The sequence below is a fragment of the Myiozetetes cayanensis genome, unplaced genomic scaffold (assembly GCF_022539395.1).
Source record: "Myiozetetes cayanensis isolate MyiCay16 unplaced genomic scaffold, myiCay2020 scf6-25, whole genome shotgun sequence".
NCBI lineage: Eukaryota > Metazoa > Chordata > Aves > Passeriformes > Tyrannidae > Myiozetetes > Myiozetetes cayanensis.
The window spans coordinates 29,237,421-29,263,660 of NW_026087853.1; the positions used below are offsets into that span (position 1 = coordinate 29,237,421).

The following is a 26,240-nucleotide window of genomic DNA, read 5'->3' on the forward strand; positions in this document are numbered from 1 at the left end:
ATAGAAGGAACACATCAGCAACAGCAAAACAAGTTCATTTTCAGCATATAAATGTACACTTTAAGCCAAGTAAGAAATGCAGAAGCCCTTCTAACTTGTCCCACAAAAGTATTTCTTTGCCTTTCCTGGTCTGGTGAATGTTCAAAGTGTGGTATCATGAGTTTCTGTTTCCATGAGTACTGCAGTAGTAAAGAGGCTTCCTTCAGACTGGCCCAGACAAATTTTCTGGTTTATCACTGGAGTAGGCTATCCAGATGGTTTACCCAAACCCCAATCAGGGACACCATTTGAAATGCCTTTGTAGAAGCAAGAGCAAATGAGGGGCCTCACAGTGAAGCACATGCATTCTTCCTGCCAAATCCCAGAACACAGCTGATGGGTGTTAGCCACCCTGCACCATGATGGACATGCTCATCTTAAGAGCCGAGGTCTGCTGAAAGCTGCCTGGCAGCTGGAACCCCAGGTGGGATTTCCTCTTGACCTTTAAAGCCAATTACCTGCTACACTTCCAGGCTATATACTGCTGCTGCAGGGAGAAATGAGATTTCCGTGTAAAAGTCCCTCTCCATAAGAACCAAGGTGTGTGAGGGTATCAACCGCCTGCTGAGTGCTGCAAACGCTCATGTGTTAATTGCTTAATTGCCTGCCCTGATATTACTGGGGGCAGCTTGCCCTGGGCTAGTGTTTTATAGAATCAAGTCCAAAGGCTGCTGCAATAACTAAGAATAAAAGCAGTCCATAAAAAAAGCACTTTTCAGCCAGAGCAAAGAGCTATTTAGTTCACCCTCTCTCTGAATAAAGTGTATTTGAGGAAAAACATAGGAGCAGAAGCACCTGATAAAACTTCTTCCCATACAACCCCTCAAGCTTTCTGCAGCTTTGGAACCTCCTGAGCTAGAAGGAAGAGATTCTTCTCTTTACTTAAATTTTCCAGGTTAAAAAGCAGCAGGTATCAGACCTGCTTTCAATCATACCAATGCACAAAGGCTTGTATCCCCTGGACGCTGTGAACCTGACAGCTATTTACAGCCATTTAGAACAATGAGTGAGCCTATTGCCAATACAGACTAGAAGAGCATGATAAATGCAGAGCAAAATTTAACATTTCAATCTAAATTATTAGAGAAAACAGTACTTCATCCATCAAATTTATATCTGTCCTATCTGGGTATTTATCTGCATAGTTCTGTGCTACATAAGCAGAACAGCAAAGGCAGTGGCAGTACCTCCAGAAGGTTTTCAGTAAAGGTTTCCACTGTGCCTATATGTGCATAGGTGTGCTTAGCACAGAAGAGCTCTTACTGCCATGTAACTCCAGCTAGTCCTAAGCATCAATCAGGCATGACAAATTACTGCATAAGATCAGGGTGTTCTTGCTAGTGCACGTTTCCATGAGCATAAGAACTAAACAATTTCTGAAAGAACAAAATGAGTGGGGTCAGTCTTCAGAGGGTGACATTGCAGCCTGCTGTCCTCTCTTTTATATGGTATATTCCGTGATGTGCCCTTGGCTATTTTTTTAGTAAGAATCATTTAGGACCACTGTGTTATATCCTATCAGAAAGTACAGCCATAGTATTTGGTCATGAATGTGCTAGGGAATTAATATAAAATTCCCTTACTGTACCCATCACATGATATTTTTTCAGTTAAACTGATTCGGTATTGGAATACAGCATAACTATGTTTCCTTGAGTGCTCTCATAGGCAGTTGAACATCTGGAGGTAAAAAAAGCAACAATAGAAAAGAAGAGATGCTATACAGGTTCTTCATATCAAGCTGAAAAAAATTCTATAATCCCTACATGCTACTTGAAAATGGATATAAAATATATTTGAGAAAAGAGCTCTAGACTATGAAGATACAACAAAGGGTTATGAAAATGTATACATGTGTTCAGAAGGAAATTCTAGGTTGCCATTGCTGCCATCTGCAAGGTGTGTTTCTCTTCTGTGTTCCAACTTCCATTACTTTTAATGTAAAGTGTATGTTACATTTTTGCTGCTACTTATACCATATGTATCTCGAAAGTTTGCTTATTCTTATTTAAAATTAGATTAATTTTGAAATTCATCTTCAGAATTTTTAGTGTCTTCCAAAACTTTTTATTTTCATGAAGAGGCCTACACCAAGAAATAAGTGGGAAAGAGTGTGGGGAATGTAGGGAAGCAGGGAAAAAGAAAATTAAAAAGGAGTTATCTGAATAAGCTTCATGTCCTACCAACTTAAAGGCAATGAAGCATTTCTCAGTTATTCCTGTGGTCCACAAGCACTTCCCAAAGCTGTAACTTACATTCATTTTTTACATATTTTACATATAAAGTAAAGCTGCCTCAAGCATTGTTGTCTTGTAGAAGTTGGTCTTGCTCAGCACGTAACAGAGGGTCTCAATGACCTTGGCTGAATTGCAAGGCAGAAGTTTTACACTGGTGAATTGTTTTGAAAGAAAATAAAAGTCATGAGTTAGCATTTTTGCACTGTCAAGCTCCATGCTATCCTTTCTCATCTCTCTCACTCTTAACAGGGGTGGTTAGCATAATCATACTTATGGTTGATACTACATACTACTACTATGCCCTTATCTTTACAGAGGTGCCTGTATAGAAATATAAATAAACCTGAGGTCTGTGCATATAGAAGATGGCCTTAGGATTGTTTTCAGAATCAAATAGTGTGTCAAATTCAGGACTTTGTTTTTCTTAAAAGTTTTCTGCAGAATCAGTACACAGTTTTCACATACTTAATACATTTTGTCTGATTGACTCATTGAACATTAATGAATTAAGTTTCAGGAAGGAACCATATAAAGACTGTAATGATTAGTGTCACTTAAGGGAGGATTTGTGTAAAAATAGGCTAATGTTGTAGCCAAGTTTATTCAGATGTCAGTGGCAAAATGAGACATCAAATCTCTGAGCCCTGACTCACAGATGATAATTCAGAGCACCAGCTCCTTGGTGCTGTTTCAGAAATACTTCTTACCCCCTTTCTGTAATATATTTAGGCATACAGACAATTAAATTAAACACTTTCATTCTGGTTTCAATTTTGATATTTAATTTCCAAGACTGAAACCAAGCAGTTACCCATCTCTTCCAAACGTGTATCTGAAGATGCATTAACAGAAAAACATTAACTCAAGTAGCAGCAGAAAGATATGAATTCTGAAGAGAATAGTTTGCAGTTGTTCCCTTACATACAAAGGTTTTCTATGCCTCACACACTTCTGAGAGTGTCTGGCAAAATTCTGCTATGATGTGAAGTGAAATAGTTTGCACCTTTATGTCAAAGCTAAACTCATTTTTGTTTGAGGACTGACACTGTACCTTTGTATCATTAACAGCTGGGATCTTCCCACACCCTATTCCTGGATATGTGATATCATAATTCAGAAATTACTAAAGCCCCTCATTTATAAAGATAGACACTGTAAAATAAGTTTAGATAACATGCTCTCACCACTACAGCAGCCTTCTGGAATGCAGAGAACACATGATGGAGAAGTCAAGTACATGTTAAATGAGGTGTGACGAGGGAGCAGCATTACAGTGTGGTTGGCTCCTCTAGCTGTTGTTGTCCAGTGGATGGGTTGTTCATGCTGTGGCATCCCTGAAAGAAAAGTATTGGTTTGACTAACTCTGTAACTCCACTCTTGCACTTCAGAATCTGCAGCCTTGAAAGGCAGCTGGCCCACCGGGTATAAAAATACGATGCTGGGTTCAGTTTATTATTTTAATTTAAATAGACTTGGGAGATGTATTATCTGCCTGGATAGAGGCACAGGGGCTGATAAAAGCAAATGGCTTGGTTCCCTGAAAGTTCTTCTGCAGGTGGGGTAAAGTTGCCATCCTTTGATTGCCAGGAAAGAACTGAGGACTCTGTTTCCTAGACTCAGGGCAATGATCACAGTATAAAAGGATAACTGGAGGATTTGGCACAGCCCTGTTTCATGACAACTCTTCAGAAATTTTTACATGGTTCACATGGACTTTTCAGCAGCTTTATCCTTAGTCCCCAAGATGAGAAGCAGGTGGGAGTGTAGAGGAAGTGTATATGTTCTTCCCAGCCCTCAACTGGACAGAGACCAAATTCCTTACTGTAACTGGGCTACGATGCTGAGATTTGGAAGAAAGATTCTGGCAGACACAGCCAACTGGAAAGAGAGTGATCCACATGAAAGGTTCCTTCCAAAGTTGAATCAAGATGAAATGATTTTACATGTTTTTTCATTGTCCTTTCCACCTTGTAAACATTTCTAGAGCCTGTCTGTAAACCCTGCATATCCAAGTGCTAATATCCATATGTCAGTATGGGAAATGGTTTCTCCCACACCCAGAGAGCCAAGTTCATCCCATATGTAATTCCACTTGCTTTAATAGATTTGCTGGAGGAAGGATACTGGCCCACTAAGTCCACCCAAAAGCTGCAGATCCTGCTGAAAACAGCTGTCTGCCTTGTGACTAGAATGAATCACCACAGACCTCAGTTGCTCAGACCTTTGCAATAGATTCCTCCTCACTTCTGTATGCAATTCTGTCTGCAGATCTCTAAATTATCTGGACACCAGCTGCTTAAAAATCTTGAAAACCTTATTTTAAGAGATAAAGACAGCAGAGAAGTCCTTGCTCTCAGTTCCTAAACTATGTCTATTGAATGTGTATCTGTGCTGTAGTTGTATTTATCCTACTGCAAGGCATTTCTTGATGAGTTGCAATATCTAGGAAGGATTTTTATTCTTTCTGGTGCATTTCTTCATTTTCAGAAACGAGAAATGAGTATTCACCCTTCTTTGCTCAGACAGTTACATACTACTAGGATGTAGGTCAGGGAGAACTGATTCACCTAGAGGTATTAAATTGCTTCAGTGTCTGGTCAGTAAATCTTGATCCTGTGGACAGAAAAACTTGAATGCCAGCTTTACAATAAAAACAGACCAGCATGGAGTTTCAGAGAAGCTATGGGGAAAATTTTCATAGGGTCATGCGGGAGTGTTATTTAACAAATTCTCTTCTATTACAATGATTCTGTGACCCTGGTGATGCCTTCCAGTCTTATGTTGCTATAAATATCTTGCTTAAGAACTAATTCCTCTTGACAATCTGAAAGAGCTTCAGCTCACAATAGAGCATGTCACTAGTTAGTTTATCTTATGACTAACATTAGCATTTGATTTTTGTTTTCTGTTATCGTTATTCTGGACAGCAAGATACTGGTTTTAATATTACCTGATGAGACTTTTAGTTAATGAGTAAATAAACTTGCAGGTTCTTCAACAACAGATGCTCTAAACTAAAAGGTCTGACAGTAACATTCCTATTCTTTAAGCAAATGGGGCATTCTAGGATCCTAAAATATAAATATAATTACAAATATGTACAAATTCCAGTTAAAAGAATCTGCCTGGGACAGAAGTTCACCCTTACAAGAAGTATAACTTCAGAAATCACAATTAGTCTTAACTAAAAAAATAGCAGTCTTTAGAAAGAATGAAGATTAGTTATTTTAATCACATCAGAGCTTTTTAAAATTTGCTTTTTTTTGATGTAATACAACATGAGACAACATAGTTGTATGAAAATGATCTTCCAGGAACTGTGCTGAGAAAGAGATAAACAAGATAAATCAGACATTCTCTTGGATATTGAAAAATATATATACAAACCTACTGCTGTTTCCTGGGGCATCTTAGGGGGAATGCAAGGAAGGAGAGAAAGAGAAATTGAGATGAAAAGATCTATTACTAATTTTCCTGTGCTTAGATAGGGTCATGAGGAAAAGTCATTTTTGTAGCCAGCCTCTCTAATACTGCTTAAGGAGTAACACCCTTCTCCCTCTCACAGTCTGTTGCATAGTACTCTATGTGGTGTGAGATAAGGGCTTCTTCAAGATGTTCTTTGTTCTTCACAATTTACCTAATGCAACAAGGCAGGGGGTTGTCAGGATTTTACCAAGCAACAGTACAACTACGTTTTTACTCTAAATCTGCAAATACCTCCTTCTCTGCATGTTGTCACACAAATCCCTTAGCAAAAATGTCATTTCATTTCACTTTGCTTTATCTGTCTGAAAGGTATCCTAAGCACCTAAAATCCTAGTCCAAAGGTCACCTCTTCTAAGATAGACATGTAAATTTGTTCCGTAATCATTGCACCCCTACCATTGTATCTCACCTACCATACATGTGTCTCAGGATCTCCCTCCTCATCTTATTTAATCTAATTCTAGGACAAATGAGTTAAATTAGTGGACTATGGAGTAAGAGGAATAGATGTCTGACTTTTAAACAATTAAAATTAAAAAATAATGTCTATCCCAAGCTTTGTTCAGTTTTCTTCCATGTACGACTTCACACATGATTATGGGGTGGTTTAGATTCTAAATTGAAAGATCTTTTTCAGCCCAGAAAGTACAGATGACAGCGGAAGATATGGCATTTTGCATGTCTCAGCAAGGATTCCTTGCAGTCCCTTTCAGTCATTTATTCTAAATTAGAAGTAGATTTGCTCTAGTCTTACTCTATAGCCAGGGAAGAAAGGCAAGTACCTTCAGAACAATGTTTATGGATGTGCCTGGATGAAAATAAAGGAAGTCTCAAGCTGCTGCAGTGCCACCTTAGGTGCTTCAGTTACGCGATGGGATGAATCCACGTCTATCAGCTGCAATGCTGGGGCTTGTAATAAATTTGAAATCCACTTTAAATCTTGCAAGTATAATATAAGTCATATGTGCCAGTCATGTGTTTGTGTGGGGGTATGTGTACTACATGCATGTATGCGCAGTTTATGTATGCTTATACTACAACAAAGAAAAACAGCCTGGTAATGTTATATACAAAACAATGAAGTCAATTTTCAGAAAGATGTGGAAAACCTTTACATGCTGATCTCAGCTTAAATTTTTTTTTTAGAAGTGAGCTTTATCCAGTTGTACAAAGAAGAATGATACTTCCACTGCCAATCAAATGCAACATTGCATTTGTTCTGGTTGAGTATGATTATACAGTGAGACCATTTGACTCGACAGAATAGTACTAATAAAAAAGCTTAGTGGCAATAAGAAAAACTTTACTACTGACCTCTGTAGAGACTTAATGCTAAGACTCATATTGTCAGTGACATCCAGGATCAACAATGGTTGCAAGCAGGGGACACAAAATGAAGTTGTGTGGTTTTGGCAACAAAATATTCTGCGTTTAGCAAAGGCATATGTTTCAAACTCAAATTACTTCAAATTAAAGCAAAAAATGTTTTGAAGTGTCGTCATTTGATAATCATTTACTTTAAAATAAGCAATATATTTCTATCTAATGGGATCCACAGCTTTAACAAGTGAGTGAACAGTGTGACAAACAAAAAGCAACCTGCTCTGAAATGTAATTCCAAAATAAATTACATCTAGCTCTTGTTTTTTGTTGTTGTTGTGCTCTGTTTTTCTTTTTTGGCCGCCTGTAAAACTCCCACAATTTTTTCATTGCTACAATGACAAATGCTATGAGAAAAGACCTGGTCCACTGCCAGAAATCTACTCTAGACTTCAGTATATGTTTCTGCTTTCAAGAGTCAATTGTTTTCCTTTTCTCCCAGGGGTTACTAGCTACCTTATTACCAGAAAGAATGACCCCTTGACAGTGCAATTGAGATCCAGAAACTCAACAAAACTGTAACCCCTCCAGTGGCATCAGAATTCTAATCAACAGCAGAGGGTCTGGAAGACAAATGTACTTATATATAAGGCCACCATATTAGAAAGTGGCTTATCTACTTGCAAAGAAACCTATCTCTATTTGGTTTCTTCTGATATTTTTATTACCCTCTTTCTTGTAACCTTTTCATTGCTAGTGTTCTTAAGGCAGGAGGATTTTTACAGCATGGGAATTACTGTCCTCATTTTACAGAGTTTGCTGTCTATTCCTTCTCTTGCAATCTGTGTTGCAAAGCATATGACTAGAGATAAGAGCCCAAGTCATTACATATTTTTTCTCTTATTCAGCTTAATTCACTAGCAGAACAGTTGTTCCTTCAGTATCCTTATTACCACATAAGAAACACGGCTACAGAAACTCCAGCCTTGAAACAGCAGTGGAAAATGAGCTTGGAATATTAAGAATTTTACAGGGAATACACCTTGCACTTGCAAAGGCATGCACTAAAATAGCATCATACAATAATATTTCTTGAATACAGTTCTTACTAAAAGTATTCAACTCATTTCCTGGATCCCTTTGTATACCCAAGATCAGCTAAACTAAGTCAGTTCAGACAAATACATATAAAGATATTCTAGGGCATGAGACCATCTAGTTTTTATATCTGTACATGTGGAACTATGCCTCAGAGTCTTGAGATTACCAAAATCTGTGCTTCTAAATTGCCTAATTTTTTTTATTTTAAATGTTAGCAAACTTTCAGAGAATCTCAGCGTGAGTTAAAGCTTGAAAAGTTTCTTATTCTGGTAACTTTGTTACCAGAATTACTTGACATGCGGGTTAGAAGGAATTTTTTTAAGACCATCCAACCACATGGTAGGAAATAAGGTACCCATGAACCAAAGCACTGCTCCCAGATGCTCTGCCATCTGATTACCATTACACAGAAATTGGGACATACTTCAGATAATTGTACGAAAAAGATTCTCAAGATACAGAAGGATAAAAATATCTAAAAAATAACCAAAAGCAGACAGCATGGTAGAACACAAGCACACAAAACCCCACTGCCTTTAACAGAGATTTGGGTGAACGCAGGAATTTGCAGAGACAGGAGTCTTCAAACAGCATCATGGCCTGAGGTGCAAAAAATCCCAGAAACAATGTTCTTCTGAGAACACTCTGGGAAGAAGAACAAGCAAGCACGAGGTCAAAAAAGAAATGTTTTGTTACCTCTCTCAGACAAAAGTCATCACATTTTACCAACAACAAAATAAAATGTATTAGACCCTTATGTGATCCCTGGAAGGAGCAGCAGATGGCCAACCTCACACCTTCAGAACAGGAGCAGCACAAATAGCAATAATGTGATTTTTCCTGCACTGTCCTACCAACAAGATGTCACCATAATGCAGAGAAAGTGCCAAGTGTTTGCCCAACTTTCTTTGCTGAGGCACAGCAGTTCTGCTACAGACAGGTGAGAGGAAGGAGGCTGTGAAAATGGCTCTTCTGCCCCAGAAATCAGGCTGTGGTCTCTGGCAAGGGCAGCTGAAGTAATGTTTTGAATTTTACGATGATACCTTACAGTAAGCATTGTGTGACTGAGCTCTTCCCTTGTCAACAGTCACACTGTCGACAAGGCAGAGTTGTCTTCTCTGGCAAAGAGACAGGCAGAGTTGCTTCACGCCTGTGTTTTGCTCCTGCAAGTCTAATTGCAGGATTGAGGTCTTAATTAATAACCAAATTGGGAAAACTGACAAGTGCATCTTTTGGCACTAATATAAAAAATTATACAGCCTCTTACTGTCTTACATATTAGGTCACATCTCTTTAATTTCTATTCAAAAGCCCAGAAGCAAGACATGGATTCCTTATATATGTTTAAGTACCGTACATTAAAAACAACATACTGAAATAATGCTGTCAGAGACAGTATGAGACCTACCTGACTGATGGAATATTCTTCTAAAAAAGCAGCTCTAAGCTTCCCTTAAACAGAATGAAGGAAAATCTAAAGATAATAATGAATAAGAAAGTAGCTTCTTCTGCCAGACCCATCAAGTTAAATGGCTCTTTGTATTGTTCGAAATGTGTACAATATTGTGTTTTGTGGCAGAGGGTAAAGACAGAGAACTTTCAGTAACGTTTTGATGAAGAAACAATAATATTTTGACAGAGAGCTCATCTTATTAAAAAAAAAAAAAAAAGGTATTTCTCTGATTTCCCTGGCTCAAACAGAAATCCCTTAATGTGAAGAATATTGAGGTTGTTTGTAAAACCTTATAGTAATACTTAAAGAAAATGTGCCATTCGCTGCAGAACATGCAGCATGACTAAAGACTCAAAGAGCTTGGCATCATTTGAGCTTAGTTTTAAATACTTATGATAGACATTTTTGGAATATGTTTCCTGAAAGTAATATTAAGGACTTACTTCAGCATTAGCTTGTGCATGCTGATAGGTTGAACTGGGGCTCATGTACCAAATAAATACAAAAAAGATTAGCTTCTGTTTATGTACAAAGTTGGGGGTTTTATTTCTTATGCAAGTATTGGGATTTATTTGCCCTCCTGATGAAATGTTTACCTCACTCTGTCTCATCAGTATTAACCTCACAGATCAACAGATCTTCATATCGACAGAATAGAGAAGTCAATATCACCTTATTATTATTTAATAAGTATTTCATTGTCAGTAACTGAGTGAGAACAAACATCTGTGCGGTATAATGGCATGCACTTTAATTGCGCAAGGTTACTGTCTTGCATATGTTTGACAAAAGAAAGCCAACCCATAGTAAAAATCCCCCAGTAATTTCAGTGTATAAAATGACAACATGTTGAAGGACATTTAAATTGAACAAAACAGGGTTTCTTAGTCCCAGTTTTGATATACAAATGTTGGATGTGTTTTACTGAAGCTTTTGACTATGATTGATAGGAGATGCATCAATTTCAAGGTTTGTGAATTTAAGTAAATTGTTGTCAGTGGTATCACTTTTTTTTTGTATTTTTTTTTCAAACTATGTCTTTACTGAGAATAGTGTGTTACAAATTGAGGCAGGATATACATAAAGCATCAATTTACCTTGAATACCTACTTAAAATAGTTTAAAAAATAGTTGTGATAAGAATGTGAGTACATCAGAGCTGTTCAGAAAACTCCAGAGTATTTAAAAAAATTGTTTATGGGTTTTCTTCTAAGTAGTTTTTGCTACTTCTGTTTGGAAAATATTTTCTTTGCCTTTTCATTCAAAGGAAAAATATAATATTTATTTAAAAAAAAATAGTAGTAATAAATCTCAGATACTTCTTTTATCTTTGTCCTCAGAATTTAATTCCTTTAAATTATACATTGGTAAAAAAATAAACCCAAACTTGTATCAACTCCTTGCAGCTTGGAGGGAGTTTATTAACCCTTCTTTCCTGCATGGCAATGCTTTATTTGACTAAAAAACCTGAAGAGCTTTGAAAACAGACAGTGCTTAAGCATAGTACAGCAAAGCTTACTGTAGTTTCAATGCCCTCAGAAATTAGCTGTGTCTGTTTTTAAAAAATTTTCTCTAAATCACTTCTTATCTGATGACGTCTGGTTCAGGGTCTGGTGAAATGCACAGACACTTTTTAGTATTTTTTCCAGCACATGGTCATAACTTGTTTCCATGTGAAAGTATGTTGTGTCTATGTATCTACACGCCTGTCTATATGCATAAAGCAATGTAAATGCTATATGTGTGTGGTTTTGGTTTTAACATCAGATTCTATAAATGAATAAAGACACTATCTTCATTTTACTGTTCTCTAAAGGGGCAACATGGAATGAATTCTGTAAATCTAACTATACATGTTGCTGATTAAAAGCTGATGGTAACAATTAATATATGAGGGGACAGACTAGTTTTTCTTCTAAAATTTTTTTGAGGGGAAAAAATGAAAATTAGACAGGAAAGAGCATTTCCAGATGTGACTGTATAGGGCTTGATTTGAAGCACTTTTGTTATCTCCTTAATAATGCATATAAGAATGATCATGTGAAATGTTTGTTAAAACTCAGTCCTAGTAGATATTTGTGCTTATGAATTGATTTCTTATCCATATTTTATGGAGAAATAGCTCAGCACTGGATTACAGCACATTATTTTCCAAACTCCTTATTAGACTCTGCATATCTCTCTACTATGCCTCCAGGCTTAAATTAAAAACAAACTTAAGAAAAATTTAAAGAGACAACATTCAGAAACTTATTTTTTTACAAAGCTTCTGAAAGTTCATAATTATTTTTGTCCCTAATAGGCCTGCCTTTGAAATAATTTGATGGCTAGGTTTGTAAATTTGCTTGGAAAGATCTGGCATCCCATAGTCATTAAGGGGAGTATATATCACAAAAATGATTTTGCATATAAATAATGGTATACAGGATTTGGCTTAAATTGTCTGCTTTCGTTTGATTTTTTTTTTCCTCTAAGATAATTTGGAGGGAAGCAGGAAGATGAAATTGAACACAATTTGGAAATGAAACTTGGATAATTGAGCTAAGTAGGTTGAACTTTCCAGTCACCTGTGACCTCCTCCTAGTGACACATCATTTCAAACAGCTGAAATGAGAGGGCCTGCATTGAGTTGCACAACATAAATACAGCAAGTGGAGTTTCAGTCTGGAACCATATTATCCTTTGTAATCTGTTTGCTTCATCTGTTGAAGATGGAGGGACCAGAGCACTGTGCACCACTGACTTGAAAAGGTGCTTGGCGTCCAGTGTGTTCAGGGAACCTGGTGGAAGGGACCAGAGAATGGGCACTGTGGGAGGGCCACCGTGCAGTGTGGTGGGTGAACAGCACAGCACTGGACCTGTAAGAGATGAAAAAGTGAAGCTTCACAAGTAAAACAGCACAACCATGGTAAGATCTCCTTTACAGACTGCTGCAACTGAAAGTTTGCAGTCATCCCTGTGTGTGAACCTAATATTTTGCTGTTCATTTTGAAGTGATTATTCAAAACACCTTGGCAGCTGAACCCTCCCTGCTTTCAGGATAATTATTTCTAATCGTGATTGGCAATAATAGTAATTGCCATATTCAGCCAGCATCCAGTAGTGACTATTATTATTATTATTATTGTTATTGTTATTATTATTATTTGGGTTAACAATCGCCATTGACAACGTCTCCCGACCCTTTTTTCTCCCACAAATTTACAGGGAAATAAGTAGCAGTGCTCTGCAGCAGCCGTCGGGTGGGCCGCTTCCCCCTCCTTGCAGGCTCGATGAGGACGGGGACGGGGGGCTGAGCAGTGGGCGGCTCTCCTGTGGCAGGGCCAGGTTCCTGCCGGGGGGCTGGTGTAGGGCATCGGGGGCGACCCGAGCTGCCGCAGCCTTCCCCCAGCACCACCACTCGCACCTCCCCGGTGGAGCAGGAGCTGCAGCCACGGCTGTAAGGAGCCTCTTAATAAACCTCCGGGTCGATGATGCATCGCTCGCCAGTGAATCTTCGCGGGTTTATTTATTTTAACTAAATCGCCCGAATGGATCGCAGCTCTGTGTTGACTCTGGCGAGAGGCGAGGCGGGGAGCCGGGGGGCGGTGGAGCTGACAGGTCCCCCGGCTGCTGAGGCGTTTTGTGCGTGCAGTGACTCTCTGCAACTGCCCGCTGCCCTCTCCGGGAAAGGTTCCCCCCACCCCCGTGACCGCCCCCTCCCCTTCCTCCTCCGCCTCCCCCCGGCCCGGCCGCGGGCGCCCTTGTAAGGAAGAGCCGAGGGCGGGCACGGCCGGAGAGGAGCATCCCCGGCCAGGCCGCCTGGGGCGGCCGCCGCGCGAAGCTTGCGGTGACGGGGGAGGGAAAGGTGAAGGATGAGTGTTTCAAACCGGGGGAAAAGGCGGCCCGTCAGTGAGTTCCTCTGTTAGCGGTCACTAGAGAGAGGTGAGGGTCAGAGCGCTCCCCGACGGGCCCAGGGGAGCGAGAGGTTCCCGGAGGGAAATACCCCCTCTGCATCAAGGGGCAGCTGAGCAGGGAGCGGCCACCGTTCGCCTCCGCCACCTCCGTGTGCAGCGCTGATGGCAGAGCCAGCCCAGCGCTTCTCCTGGCCGCTGAACTTCACAGCGTTTCTCGTGTATATTCACGCTCACATCAGAGTCGAAGTTTGGGTCGCGGCGATGCGGGAGGTTGAGGGCCCCTAGCCCGCGGATGCGCTGGTCCCGCACGGCCAGCGCGCCCAGCTTGACGGGAGCAGTGCCCGCCCACCGAGTGTCTGAAGCCTTTGGGTGCCTTGCAGGTAAACACAGCAAACTCCCCGGCTATAAAACCAGTCTCTGTTTTTTAAAACCGCACGTAGAAGTTGCAGACCATAGCCAGCCGGAGCGGTGCCACTGGCCTTCCCCGGTGGGCGCCGTGCCTGCTTTTTGTCACCTCTCGGGCACCCCCGGAGCCGCAGCCCGATCCTTGCCGACGACAGCCCTCTCCCCAGGCGGCCGCGGGTCGGGCCGGGGGACACGGCCGCGCTGCTGCCCGGCACCACGCACCGCTGCCAGCCCCCCCTCCTGGAGCGCTGCTGCCTGACGTCAGATGTTTGCTTAGGCTTTTGTTCAGTTAAAAATAGTTTCATGCAGCAGCTTACCTGCCGTGGGTGGCGGCTGTCCGTGGGCTGTGCCAGGGAAGCGTTTTCTGGCGGAATCAATCATTTCCTTCGCCCTCGGATCTTTGATCTCTGCACGTAAATTAATTATAGTTGTATGCAGGAAACTGGCTCACAGTCTTCTAAACCCAGGGTTTTGCTGCCTGAAACACATGAAAAGGGAAAGTTTCTTTGCAGTCTAGCTGTAACAGGGCTACGTTACCAAAGCTAGACATTTTTTACAGTGACCCATTGAAGTGTATCTGCTGTCAAAAATTATCATCACTCCAGTAGTCATTCTTTTTTATTTTTTCTCTTTGTGTCTCGTTCATGGCCGTTTCGGTGTTGTACTTCCAATTGCATGTTATCCTGGTAAAATAATTGCTTTATAGCAGATTACTTGCAGCAGGCATTTATTCTTCTTCTCCTGGTTCTATGGAGTTATTAAAAAGTAATGGGTGCCAAGACAATCAAGGAATATCTCCTAATTAAAGAGGAAAAATGGAACTGTCATGATTTTCCACTGTTTGTGAGCCAATTCATGTGCTCAGATTACACACACCTTTACATCACACCCAGACGTATGTACAGTATGTCTATGGTGCATATGCACACACGTACACACACACCCCTCTGCCACAGTTAGTTCCTATTTCTTACAAAGGTTAAAGAATAAATTGAAATCAAAGACAAATGAATTGACAGGAAAATGTATCGCTTTTTTTCCGCTTTAATTTCTTCCCACATTATAATGAATCTCTGAGCCTTTAGCTAGGTGGGCAATTAACCACCCAGTGCCTGCTGCCCTATAACCATCACCCCGCTATATAGTTTATGGGGCTGAAGTTTTTTAACAACTCCGTATGCTTATTTTATTATTGTGTGCGTGTGGGATACGTAGTCTCCCGCATGTGCAGATCTATCGGATCTATATAGCGGATGTATAATTTTATAGTTTATCTTAGCCCAACTGATCCTGGGTGACAAATCTCTCCGTCGCAGACAGCACCGTCCTCATTTCAATACTATTTCGTTCTGGGAGCGCGCACGGTAATTCTTTACATCGAAATTGCTTCCCCTCTGGTTCCTATATTTTAATTTACTAAAGGACTGATTAGCTGTGTCTTTAAAAGGGCCAGGTCTGCTCTGGCTCGCAGCGTCACCTCTCACCTCTCGGCAGCCCCTGGCTGGGGTCACTGCGGGGCCGCGGCGGGGGAGCTGGCGGCTCTGCTGCGGCTCCCGATCCCGCTCCCGCCGCGCCTACCTGCGCGCCCCTCTCTGCGCCGCGCAGCGCCCCGCGCCGCTGCCGAGCTGCTCCTGGGAGCAAAGCCCCCGTCCCCCCCGTTGGAAGGGGAAGAGCAGCCCGCCTGCCTCTGCCTCTGATACACCGCTGCTGGCGTGAATCATCGCGGAAACAACGGGAAGATGCAGCACTGCTAGGCGAAAATAATTGTTTGGTTTGTTTTAATTCGCAGCAACCTGATTTATTGGCACCCTTTCCGCTGACTTCGAGGGAGGGCCGGCCGGGGTCCATCGTGCTCCTAAAAGGCTTCGTGTAAACTCCTACATTTTCAAAGAATAACTTCAAAAACCTGTGTTTGATTGTATTCAGAAGTGTGCCCAGCTCACATTGACTTGTGGATCCATTGAAGGTGTAAAGATCCGTTGATAATATGCAGGTCGAGTGTCCCTAAATCAGCAGATTATCCCTTCTCTACCAAATTCTGGAAGTAGTTTAACGAGGGGAAAAATATTTTTCATTTGTAAAAGAGAGATGATTAATTTCAAAGAGGAATGATATTTTAATAGGAGAGGCTACAATAAAAATCGCAGGTCGCTTCTGAAAAGATTTCACTCTAAACAAATGTTTCGAGTATGTCGGATCCTCATAAAATTACACTGTAGGCTTTAATCTGACGATTACTGGAAAACATGCAATTCATACAGAAATACAAGCAAGAGAGGGTGGAAATGAATTTTTCATAATCTATGAACAGTGAAAGGTGCAAGTACGTTTTTAATAGTTTTGATCTTTATCAAATGATGAATGTAGATAAAGGCAAGTACCTAATATTCAGGAAAACACATATAATTTTAGGAAGTTACCTTTCCTTGACTGTACCGGTGAATTTACAGAACTGGTGTGGTGTAACCGCTTTGTTTATTTTTCTAACGTCTACCCAGATTCCAGCAATCCGCAAAGCAGTAACAGCTTTTTCCATGTGTTTATCATCGAGGTTGCAACAGGATTCGCCTCAATTGTTCTGCCTTTCTTGTATTTTCCTTTCTTCCTTTTTCTGCATTTCGCAGATACATTCGCGCTTTTTTTGCAAAAATAAACAGAGGAGTTTTTAACAGCAATTTAAGATGGTAATGGTCACTGATCCCATTCTTTCCATCATAATCTTCAAGTGGTTTAAGATTAATGATAGGAGGTGTTTTAGCAAGGAGTGTGGGTTTTCTTCTCCAAAGACCATCGCTATGATAATTTACTTAAGATGTTGACAAGACTGTCAGTAAGACTAATTTTGTATTAAACTGCGCTCTAGCAACTGTAAGCAAGCATTTGTTGGGGTTTTTTTAAGCATTGTATTTTTGAATGCCTTACTATAAATATTGTTATTTGGTCTCTGCCTGATGGATTCGCAACTGAGATGATGCCCCTTGCCTTTGTTTCAAGAAAGGTGTCTTCTAGCATTCTGATAAATATTCTCTTTCACCCTCCACCATTCTCTTTCACGCACATTTTTAAAAAGAAAATAAATTTAAGTAACTACTGTCTTTGTCCAGCAATGTCTTCTGCACAGCATTGTTTTGGCTGGACTCTGCCTAGGCACATCCCTGAACCAAAGGGAGTAGACGTAGGTTTGGGTGCTGGGTTTGTGTGATTTGTTGTTGTTGTTGTTGTTGGGCAAAAGAGCCCTTTAAACAGTAAATATGTAACTGTATTACTTCGAGGTACGAAGAGGCTGGGGTGCCTCCTTAAGCGCGGGCGGTGTATGATGTATTGTTGGCTCCCGAGCCGAGGTTTGCCTTGGCCGACCCGCCCGGCACCTCGCGCCGCCCCGGCCGGAGCGGGTCCCCCCGCAGCAGGCCGGGCCCCCGCACCCCGCGCTCCTGACCGGCTTCCCTCGCTCCTGCCCGGAGCAGCCGGGACCAGAGCCCTTCGGCGGAGCCCGCCCGGCCAGAGGGCTCGGTGCGGGCAGGGCGGGCTGGCACGCGTAGGTGCGCGTAGGACGGCGGAGGCGGGCGCGGAACGGCCTGCTCGCTCAAAGGGAAAAGTCTGGGGTGAAAGCCTAGCAGACCGGTCGATTATACCCTTCTGTTGTGCTTTCAATAATCATGAAGCCGTGGCCTTACCTAGAAATTACCGGGGCCCTGGGACACCCGTCTGGTAGTGCTTTATTGCCTTTCTCCCCCCGCGCCCGCGGCCAGGCGCGCAGAGGGGGCGCGGGGAGCCACGTTCGGGAGTGGACCCGTGGGCACCGTCCGCGCTGCAGCCGGGCCCGGGGTGCTCAGAGTGAGCGGCGGGGCTACAGGAGCACGGGCCGCCTCCTCGCCGGGCGCTTCTCTTCGCCGTCGGCAGCTTCGCGCCCGCACAGAAGGGAAAAGGGCGGCCAGGTGAACAGTTTATATTGCGATCCCCCGGGCCGAAAGGGAGGTGCGGGGCAGGGGACACTTTCCCTGCGCCGCGCGGTCCTTTCCCGCCGGCGCGCAGGGAAGAGCGCAGGGAAGCGCGCAGGGAAGCGCGGTCCGGGGGCACCTCCGCGGAGGAGCCGCGCGCCGACAGCAGGGGGCGCTCCGACGTTGCGCCTGGGAGGCCGCGCTGCCGCGCCGCGCGCCCGCACACGGACACGCGTGTGCACGGACATGGAGAGCACACACACACACACACACACACACACTCACACACACACACGCAGGCATACACGCATATACACACACACGTGCACGCGGGTGTGTACACACAGGTGTAGACACAGACACATACACACACACAGGGGCACACGCGTGTAGGCACACAAGCGCGCGCACGCACACACGTGTACACACGCACACACGGGTGCACACGCACACACACATGCACACGCACACACACATGCACGCACACACACATGCACACATAGCGTCGCCCGCCTCCGGCCGGGTGTGCGCGTTACCGGGCGCTGGGTGCCCCGCGCGGGTGTCTCCGGGTCTCTCTCCGTGTGTGTGCGTAGTGTACATTATGCAACTTATTAAATACAACGAGGAATTGTCAACATTTTTTTCGCATGTTAGTTCCGCCGATCCGGGCAGGATTTATTTTCAGGTCTCGGGTCCCGGAGCTATAACGCGTGATTTCTTTGCCTTAAATAAAATTGGTCAAATGTTGACAACCTTTAAGCCAATCTAACACTCAAGATTACTGATGGGAAACTAATGAGAAAATATCAGATCGTCCGGCCCGGGGGCTCCTAATTAAATCTTAGCTGATTGAAAAATAAAAGCGGGTTCGGGGGAGTGGGGGAGGAGGGAAGAAGCTCCGGGCTGAACTTTAGCTCTCATTTTACGTGATATTTCCCCAGCCCATCCTTCCCTCCGCGCTTCCCCCCTCCCTCTCTCTGTAAAAAGTCTAATATTATTTCGCTGGTTATTTCGAGAGATCCGAACGCGGCTATCATTCCTTGCCCGGTAAATATTAAGGCCTTTAAGCAACGTGATTTAACTAATTAGAAAATTTACATCATTAAGTCTCAGGGAGAGAAAAAAGGAGAAACAAATCTGTCAGTCATTTTAAAAGAGACAGGCCCTATTGAAGTGTGAAGAAATCGGCTCTAATTCAAAAAGGCAATCGGGCAGAAAAAGCCCTCAACATTACCCTGCTAGTTATTAATCAGAAGGGGTTTCCCCCTCTCTCTTTCCCTGTAATGGCAAGAGCTGAAGCACATCATTAGTTTCTCCCAAAGCTACAGCACAGTTTCCATTCAGGTTTTTTTGCCACTCTTCCATGTCCCATATTAATAGCGAGTATTTGTCCATTCAAGGCTCATAGATTTGAAAATGTTTCCGAATTGGAGATCTGCAACCGCAAGAAAAAAAAAAAAAGAAGCCTCCCGAACTCCGAACTCTCCCCTCAGCCAAATATAAGGACTGCGCTGCCCCGTTCCCCGCCCCCACTAACAGGAGGACCTAAAGCAAACCTGGTCGGTGAGAACCTGGTTATGGCTTTGTTTTCATCCCCTGCCCTGCACCCTCCATTTCTAAACATAGACACAAGCCTGAGAGAAAAGCAGCCGTCGTCGTCCCCCCGCTCTTTTTTTTTTCCTCTTTTTTTTTTTTTTTTTTTTTTTTTTTCTAGGGACTAGGCACCAGGCTCAAGCAGAACAATATAAACTTGAGCGAAAATCAGAGCGATTGAGTTACTGATGCCAGGTCCTTAACGAAGTGGTGCGGGACGCTGCTGGTCGGTGCGCTGGGCGGAAGGACGAGCTGGCGGTCCCAGTTTGGGGAGCACAGCTGGGGTGGCATAACAGGGAGCTCGGGTGGTGGTGGGAGAAATGAAGCAGCTTGGTCCAAACCACAGAGAGGGTTACATCTCTCTCTCGCTTTCTGTCTCCTCTTTCAAACGCGCTCTCTAATCCTCCTCTTCCAGCTGTTCACAGTGGACTATAGTATAAATAATAAATACATCCTACTCTGCGTTTTCTCTCTCCTAATCTCGAAGAATCTGACAGTTGCTTTAATCAAAGGAGTTTACACTGGTTCTAAAGGAGTTTGCACTGGTTCTTCACGGAGCTAATTTAAGGAATTTTAAACACGTTTCGGACGAAACAAGGCAATATGGGCCTATTTCTGATCTCACGGCCCGGGGACGATTTCTCCTGTGGCTCGAGGAATTAATCCCGTGTAAATGTGGTTAGGATCAGCCCTCTGATGGGGATTTTACTTGGCAGTAGCCTGTGAAGACACAGTATTTTGGCAAGAAAAAAAAAAAAAAAAAAAAAAGCGGCTCTGCCAAAGGTATTCCGGTTTCCATTCATTTGCGTCCCAGGGCTAACTTGTAGTCACCTCTGCATGCTAACAGAGATGTAAGGTCTTCACCAGGACGCGATTAACGCTAGGTCTGCTTCAAGGGTGGGTGCTGGCCAGGCTGGCGGGCGGCTCGCTGTCCTCCCCAGGGACCCCCGGCCGCTGCCCCGCCGCGTCCTCCGCTCAGCACCCCCGGGCTCTCCGAGAGGGGGAGCGACCACGGCGAAACAAGTGCTCCTAAACTGAAGCGCTTCTCCGTTCCTCCGTAAAACCAGATGAAAACCCGCCCTTGAGCCCGGTGGGAGCGCGGTAAGGCAGAGTTCCCTGACACAACGAGAGGAGCTGATCGCAGTACGAAATGGAGAGGGGAGGGCAGAAGGAAGAGCCTGCGCCCTCCCGCCCCTTTGCATCTGTTTGTCTTGCAGTTATTCAAAATGATTGAGTTTTCTGAAGAAGGTCCTTTAGAGAGAGAACAAAACCAGCAACAATCTCTTCCTCCAAAAACAACAAGAATATCAACCTGTCCACTGGCAAGGCTTCGGAGCTTAGAGGCATTATAGTAAAATTTATGGCGTCCTTAACAACTCCCAATAAAGGCATTAAAATTCCCTTTAATTGAGAAAACATTGATTTTTAACTCTGGAAAGAACGAATCCGTAATTTAATTGCAAGCTTTCACCGACAGAGCAGCATCTCAGGGAGGCCACATTCCATCTTTAATAGAGCCACTTTATGAAGTGATAAAAACAAAGAAAACCTGACAGAGACAGTTACAATTGCGCAAGAAAAGTTATCTGCTTTCCCTTTCCCTCTTCGCAGCTCCTAACTATCGTGCTCTTCCCTCCCCCTTCGTCCCCCAGTCACAAAACACAAGTGTAAAAGCAAAGCGTTTGGGGTCCAAGGGAGAAACAATAGTCAATATTTCAAATAACGATTTGCGTTTACTAGGCAAGGAATGATGCCAAGAGGTTTAAGGGAACATTTTCAAAAAATGGTAGCCTTTTCTGCAAAGGAAACTAATCGGATAAAACTTCCTTACTTTTCCTTGTTGGTTACAAAAAATCATTGCTAAAGGGAAGGAAAGGGAAATCCCACCCTCCCTTTCTATCTTATTTCAGTATCGGTTTTTGGTATTACAGAAGAGTAAAGAAGTTTTTGTTTGGTGGTTTTTCATTGATCAGTCACTCTGAGCTAATGTAATTATCCTCATCAATAGAAGGCTGCAGAGAGAATCATTATGTGGGTGACATTGATAAATGATCACCCAAGAGCTGCCTTTTCTCTTGGGCACCCCCACATATGACCCTCCCACATACACAAGGTAGCCATAGAAACACCTTGAGATCCTCAAGCACTGCTGCAAATGGGAGAATACAGAGAAAGCGAGAGAAATCCAACTTCACACACTTTCTGTCCCTGTTGAAGCCTCCTTCCCATAGCACAGAGCCACCGAGCCGGGCTCCGCTGCACTGTCCCGCACCCTGGGCACGCAGTCGGGTCCCGGCCCCGCGCCCTTTCACGCCACCATATGAAGTACTGAGGGGGAGGGGGAACTCTTATGGGATTTGCCTCTGGCTTTTTTTTTATCTGTTTTTTTCCCTTTCCTTCTCTGTAAAAGTTAAGCAATGAGGTTGCACGCACCATACGTATTCTACGCGCATTGCGTAACCCCGTAGTTTGAAAGTCGCTCTTGGAGATGCGCACCCACGATATTCACCCGTCCCCAGCAGTGCGACTCTTAGAAATGGTTAAACTCAAATTAGTAGCAGCGATTTTTTCAGTCACAGGACTATACAGGAAGATTCTGTATTTCTTACGACGGCGAAGATTAATTTTTTTTTACTCCAGCTGCAACCCCCCTTTTTATGTAAGCAAATTCTAAAATATTGAGAGCAGTAATTGATTCATAATGATCCATAAATCCTTGCAAGGAATGGGGCGAGGGTGCTTTTTGGGGGGGCTTTATTACTATTATTATTATTATTATTATTCCTAAAGCCACAAGTAAAGTAGGTTTGACACCGTGTGGGGATGAAGGGGAGGAGTTGTTTAGCCGTGCAGGGTCATCCATCATCACTGTCGCAGAGACTCTGCCCAGAGGAGCAACCTCCCTTCTGTCTGTCTCTTTCTCGCCACCAAAACTATTAATATTAAAATCTGCCTGCAACCCTTGCCCCCACCCTCCCCTCATCTCGCCCGGTCCTGCTCAGCCCGCAGCGGCTGAGCTGCCCAACCTGGAGCTGGCTCGCTTCCGCGCAGCGCCAGCGGGGTTGATTTTTCCCCAAGTGCTGTCAGGAGAGTTAAAAATCCGGCCCCGTTTCCTCTCAGCCGAATCCAGGGACATGGTAGGGGCTACTTGTGGGGCGCAGACACCCTCCCGCGCAGCGGAGCCCTCTCTTGCCCCTCCGCGCACCTCAGCGACGTGGTCGCGCCTGGGAAAAAGATTCGGGCGTTTTCCTGGCTCCATGGGGTTTCTTCCCAGCACACACATCAGGGGTACAATGGGGCTAGTGGTTCCGGATCGGTCCCCGCAAAGGCACCGCTGGGAGACCCTCAATCCCCTCGGGAAGCCTGGGGAGCCGCTGGAGGAATAGGCGAAACCCACCGGGAGAGTGGGTCCAGCCTGTGCCCCCCGCTGCACCCCTTTCCCTGCCCGGCCCGGCCCGGCCCCTCCCCGGCCCCCCGCATCCCCGACCCTCGCAAACCTGGTTGGGGGCAATTCTCTCTCCCTCGCTCTCTCTGCGGCTATGAGTGAAACGGGGGCGCGCCCGGCTCCCCCCGGCATCTCCTCTTCGGCCCCGCGGTGCCCGCTCGCCGCGACGAGCAGGGCTCGGGCGGCAGCGCTGCCGGAGGTGCGCTCCCGTCCTCTCCTCGCTTTAAAGGCAGCAAAATCTGGAAGAAAAATCCCTCATTTATGGTGACTACAAGTCCCAGCCCAGACCCGATCGGCGAAATGGAAATTTGGGATTATAAACATGTGTGTATGTAAACAAAAGGTGTTTCTTCTGTTACCCTTCTTTTCCCACAGCATAAGCAATTTTTATTCAGACTCGAGTATTTTCTTTAACACTATACCGCTGTCAAAACATTATTCCCGTTTTGTTTGCTTTTGACAGCTGAGCGGTTCTTAAAAATAACAAAATCGGAACCTTCCATGCTAAACAGTAAATCTCAGATGGAGAAATCTCTGCACGATATTGTACCTTGGATTTCAGCAAGACATCTCACGGAAAGCACAGCCCAAAAGGGTGAGAAAAAAAAAAAAGAAAAGAAAAGACAACACAGCAATGCACATATTTAGCTCATTATAAAAGCAAATAATCTACTATGGATAAATTCTTCCCTGTCCTTCTACCAGCGTGAGGACGTTTTCTGACATTTCCCCTCAAATTGTAGAGAAAAGATCTGCAAGGAAATGAAGTCCTGATTAAAAAAAAAAAAAAAAAAAAAAATTGAAATCCTCCCCTTTAAGGTGCTCACACAAATAATCTCGCCTTCATGTTTTCCGCATCCACAAAAATCAGAGAATTTGGAAAGGGGAATCCAGGGTGTGCTCTTCTTACATGATTGAAGGGTTGATGTGATTTTAACCAGGACAGAGAGTATCAAAGCCAAGCAGGGAATTATCATCTTAATTTCATATGAATGCCTTATAAAAGACGCCCACAAAACAGGACCCGAGTGCTAAATAAATCCTCACACCCATTCTACTGGCATCCTCCCTTCTGTTGTGAGCAGCGTGGGTCCATTTACTCAACTCAGAAATTAAACATTCACTATGAGGCTGAGCCTCTTTCCACATTCCAGAGGTTAAAGTTGTCACTCAAAGTTTCCAATAACACCCTGGGCCAGTGGGAATGACGAGGAGGAGGAGGAGGAGGAGGAGGAGGAGGAAGGAGAAGGGTTACAAATTTATAGATGTTGAAGTCAGTAACTTTTGTTTCTTAGAAAGTTTAGGTAATTATAAGCCCTTTCTCACTCCTCATCTCCCAGAAATAAAAGAAGTTTTCCCCTGGTCTTTGGGCCCCATCCTGCTCTTGCTGACTTAACCATGCCACCGAGGACAGTGAGAAGCTGCTGGGTTTTTGTTTTTTTTTTTGGTTGGTTGTTTTCTTTCTTCTGAAAACAGCTGAAGACAAGAGAAGCTGTAAAAACTATCTCAAAAGCTAGATTACACAATCCTCACACAGGAAAAATTCACATTAAACTCAAAGCTTCTTTTCTCCTCCTAAAACTTCCAAACCTACTTCTGTAGTAAGGCCATTCTTCACCTCTGAGCTAAATACCTGGAGTTAAAGTCTGTGGTGCTTATGAATGCACACACACATACATGTAACACACATGGGATTAGTTGTCTCATGTCTGGGCCTTCACAACTCAAACTCAGCTAATAAGTTATTAGCAGATAATATGGGTATTAGACACATCTCTCTGAAATGCAAGCTGGTGAGACAATATTTCAGATTTTGCTTAGTCTGGCATAAGTCTAATATCAATAATCAGCAGAAATATATAACCTCAGATGTTCTTTCATTCAACTATTCTATTAATGCCATGACAAGCTTGTTTCTCATTTTTCCAACCTTTCTTCTCAATGCTGATAAGAAATGTATTCAAGACATACCTCATGATAGCTTCACATTATCCTAAACATGATTAAAAACACAAAAGCCTAACAAAAAATCAAAAATGAAATATTTATTACCGCATTTTGTGACTTAACACCTTTTTTTTTTTTTAAAACATAACGTCACAGTCCTCATACAAGTATTTTAATGTAAATTTTGACAAAGCTTAAAGGTAACAGCATTTTCTTCTAGTGAGGAACACGTGCTGAGAAAGGAAGAATTCATGGACATACAATACCAATTCCACAGCAGATCTGATACTAGCAAAAACATTCTTTTTTTTTTTTCAATTGAGGTAAACACATAGAATATCTAACATGAAACAATTAATAGACCGAACTCTGTACGAAGTTTGTTACAGTATTCTCTTGCTTTTTTTTTTTTCCCCAAGCTTTGAGTTCATGATAAAGTCCTAGGTTTGGTACAAAGACCATTAGTAACTTCTTTCGTTTAGGAAAGCTGCCCAACTTTTAGTTTTGTTTTGTCCAAAGCCAAGGCTCAGAACTACTGGAAGAAGCTTCTGCTCTGTCTGTTCTGTCTTTTAAATCTTCACCTGCAAGCTCTTTGAAGAAGAGTCCAAAAAAAAAAAATAGATAGGGAAGGAATGGGGAGAGACTTAATGAAGCACAAACTATAAAGATCTGTTTGAAACTAAAGGACACATTTTATGAAGGAACAAAATGAGGGAATGGCAAGGCCTTCTTGGAAGAGTCTTCTGAGTGATGAGAGACCCAGCAAGACTTTTTGTCTTCATCTCCAGGGTAGTTCTTTTCTCACTGGCCAAAACAGGTCTTTCATGTATAGTGACTTCACTGCTGAACCAAAACAGTCATTCTTTTGGGAACAACACACATAGTGTGGAAAACAAGGATTTTTTTTCTTCTAAAACTATTTGAGGCAACGTAACGGAGTGATCAACAGAAATGTACAAGTTAACTTAGTTCCTATGTTTATACTACAGTAGTTATAACTCTTGGAGTCTTTTTTTTTTTTTTCCAGAGGATCTGTACATGGACATATTCATTTCAGTGAGCCCATGATTTCACATTTGTGTTCTTGTTTCGTTGGTCCTCTGCTGTTGATGAAAAATGACAAAAAGTAAAAAATAATCACAGCTGTCTGGAATTTCGTATTAAGTGTCAACATCTGGTCAAAGTTCAAAAGTCTTAAAATAGTTTCTGTTTGTCTTTGTTTTATTTTTCCCTTGAGTTCCCTTATACTATTGGGCATGAATGTCCATAACCTGCCCACCAACACTGGGGTCTACAGAATTTAACATTGTGGGGCTCTGTGCTGACATGGTCATTCCAGGGTGGGTAGGGGGTCCTCCGTGCATCATCATGGCTGAGTGG

The 26,240-nt window shown here is 43.1% G+C and overlaps 1 protein-coding gene and 1 long non-coding RNA gene across 5 annotated transcripts in view; both read right to left on the reverse strand.

The window, feature by feature from the left end:
• Positions 1 to 7,413: 7,413 nt before the first annotated feature.
• LOC126651263 (uncharacterized) lies at positions 7,414 to 16,497 on the reverse strand. The gene is made up of 3 exons (XR_007631602.1): positions 16,358 to 16,497; positions 14,255 to 14,415; positions 7,414 to 12,494 (listed from the first exon to the last, which is right to left on the reverse strand). It is a non-coding gene; the product is annotated as an uncharacterized LOC126651263 (long non-coding RNA).
• An 8,441-nt stretch (positions 16,498 to 24,938) lies between these two features.
• Positions 24,939 to 26,240, reverse strand: part of MEIS2 (Meis homeobox 2) — a 173,269-nt gene continuing 171,967 nt past the window's right edge. For all 4 annotated transcript variants that reach the window (XM_050336964.1, XM_050336963.1, XM_050336961.1 and 1 more), the window contains one exon: positions 24,939 to 26,240. This exon is cut by the window's right edge and continues 154 nt beyond it. The gene's annotated coding sequence lies outside the window, so the exon portion shown is untranslated.